Raw genomic sequence first — 2,500 nt, 5'->3', positions numbered from 1 at the left:
CTGCTTCTTTTTCTTCTTCTGCTTCTTCTTCTTCTTCTTCTGCTTCTTCTTCTTCTTATGCTTCTTCTTCTTCTTCTTCTTCTTCTTCTGCTTCTTCTTCTTCTTCTTCTGCTTCTTCTTCTTCTTCTTCTTCTTCTTCTTCTGCTTCTTCTTCTGCTTCTTCTTCTTCTTCTGCTTCTTCTTCTTCTTCTTCTTCTTCTTCTTCTGCTTCTTTTTCTTCTTCTGCTTCTTCTTCTTCTTCTTCTGCTTCTTCTTCTTCTTATGCTTCTTCTTCTTCTTCTTCTTCTTCTTCTTCTTCTGCTTCTTCTTCTTCTTCTTCTGCTTCTTCTTCTTCTGCTTCTTCTTCTTCTTCTGCTTCTTCTTCTTCTTCTTCTTCTTCTTCTGCTTCTTCTTCTTCTTCTTCTTCTGCTTCTTCTTCTTCTTCTTCTGCTTCTTCTTCTGCTTCTTCTTCTTCTTCTGCTTCTTCTTCTTCTTCTTCTTCTTCTTCTTCTTCTGCTTCTTTTCTTCTTCTGCTTCTTCTTCTTCTTCTTCTGCTTCTTCTTCTTCTTATGCTTCTTCTTCTTCTTCTTCTTCTTCTTCTTCTTCCTCTTCTTCTTCTTCTTCTTCTTCTTCTTCTTCTTCCTCTTCTTCTTCTTCTGCTTCTTCTTCTTCTTCTTTCTGCTTCTTCTTCTTCTTCTTCTTCTTCCTCTTCTTCTTCTGCTTCTTCTTCTTCTTCTGCTGCTTCTTCTTCTTCTTCTTCTTCTTCTGCTTCTTCTTCTTCTTCTTCTTCTGCTTCTTCTTCTTCTTCTTCTGCTTCTTCTTCTTCTTCTTCTTCTTCTTCTTCTTCTGCTTCTTTTTCTTCTTCTGCTTCTTCTTCTTCTTCTGCTTCTTCTTCTTCTTCTGCTTCTTCTCCTTCTTCTGCTTCTTCTTCTGCTTCTTCTTCTTCTTCTTCTTCTTCTTCTGCTTCTTCTTCTTCTTCTGCTTCTTCTTCTTCTTCTTCTTCTTCTTCTGCTTCTTCTTCTTCTTCTTCTTCTGCTTCTTCTTCTTCTTCTTCTTCTTCTGCTTCTTCTTCTGCTTCTTCTTCTTCTTCTGCTTCTTCTTCTTCTTCTTCTTCTTCTGCTTCTTTTTCTTCTTCTGCTTCTTCTTCTTCTTCTTCTGCTTCTTCTTCTTCTTCTTCTTCTTCTTCTGCTTCTTCTTCTTCTTCTTCTGCTTCTTCTTCTTCTTCTTCTTCTTCTTCTGCTTCTTCTTCTGCTTCTTCTTCTTCTGCTTCTTCTTCTTCTTCTTCTTCTGCTTCTTTTTCTTCTTCTGCTTCTTCTTCTTCTTCTTCTGCTTCTTCTTCTTCTTCTTCTTCTTCTTCTTCTTCTTCTTCTTCTGCTTCTTCTTCTTCTTCTTCTTCTGCTTCTTCTTCTTCTTCTTCTTCTTCCTCTTCTTCTTCTGCTTCTTCTTCTTCTTCTGCTGCTTCTTCTTCTTCTTCTTCTTCTTCTTCTTCTGCTTCTTCTTCTTCTTCTTCTTCTTCTGCTTCTTCTTCTTCTTCTTCTGCTTCTTCTTCTTCTTCTTCTTCTTCTTCTGCTTCTTCTTCTGCTTCTTCTTCTTCTTCTTCTTCTTCTTCTTCTGCTTCTTCTTCTTCTTCTGCTTCTTCTTCTTCTTCTTCTTCTTCTTCTGCTTCTTCTTCTTCTTCTTCTTCTGCTTCTTCTTCTTCTTCTTCTTCTTCTGCTTCTTCTTCTGCTTCTTCTTCTTCTTCTGCTTCTTCTTCTTCTTCTTCTTCTTCTTCTTCTGCTTCTTTTTCTTCTTCTGCTTCTTCTTCTTCTTCTTCTGCTTCTTCTTCTTCTTATGCTTCTTCTTCTTCTTCTTCTTCTTCTTCTTCTGCTTCTTCTTCTTCTTCTTCTGCTTCTTCTTCTTCTTCTTCTTCTTCTTCTTCTTCTTCTTCTGCTTCTTCTTCTGCTTCTTCTTCTTCTTCTGCTTTCTTCTTCTTCTTCTTCTTCTTCTTCTTCTTCTGCTTCTTTTCTTCTTCTGCTTCTTCTTCTTCTTCTTCTGCTTCTTCTTCTTCTATGCTTCTTCTTCTTCTTCTTCTTCTTCTTCTTCTTCTGCTTCTTCTTCTTCTTCTTCTGCTTCTTCTTCTTCTGCTTCTTCTTCTTCTTCTGCTTCTTCTTCTTCTTCTTCTTCTTCTTCTGCTTCTTCTTCTTCTTCTTCTTCTGCTTCTTCTTCTTCTTCTTCTGCTTCTTCTTCTGCTTCTTCTTCTTCTTCTGCTTCTTCTTCTTCTTCTTCTTCTTCTTCTTCTGCTTCTTTTCTTCTTCTGCTTCTTCTTCTTCTTCTTCTGCTTCTTCTTCTTCTTATGCTTCTTCTTCTTCTTCTTCTTCTTCTTCTTCTGCTTCTTCTTCTTCTTCTTCTGCTTCTTCTTCTTCTTCTTCTTCTTCTTCTTCTTCTTCTTCTTCTTCTTCTTCTGCTTCTTCTTCTGCTTCTTCTTCTTCTTCTTCTTCTTCTTCTTCTTCTGCTTCTTTTTCTTCTTCTGCTTCTTCTTCTT

The sequence above is a fragment of the Eucyclogobius newberryi genome, unplaced genomic scaffold (assembly GCF_026437365.1).
Source record: "Eucyclogobius newberryi isolate DKJ021-1_F unplaced genomic scaffold, fEucNew1.0.hap1 SCAF_7, whole genome shotgun sequence".
Lineage (NCBI taxonomy): Eukaryota > Metazoa > Chordata > Actinopteri > Gobiiformes > Gobiidae > Eucyclogobius > Eucyclogobius newberryi.
The sequence above is the reverse complement of the archived record's forward strand: the minus strand, read 5'-3'. Positions refer to the sequence as shown.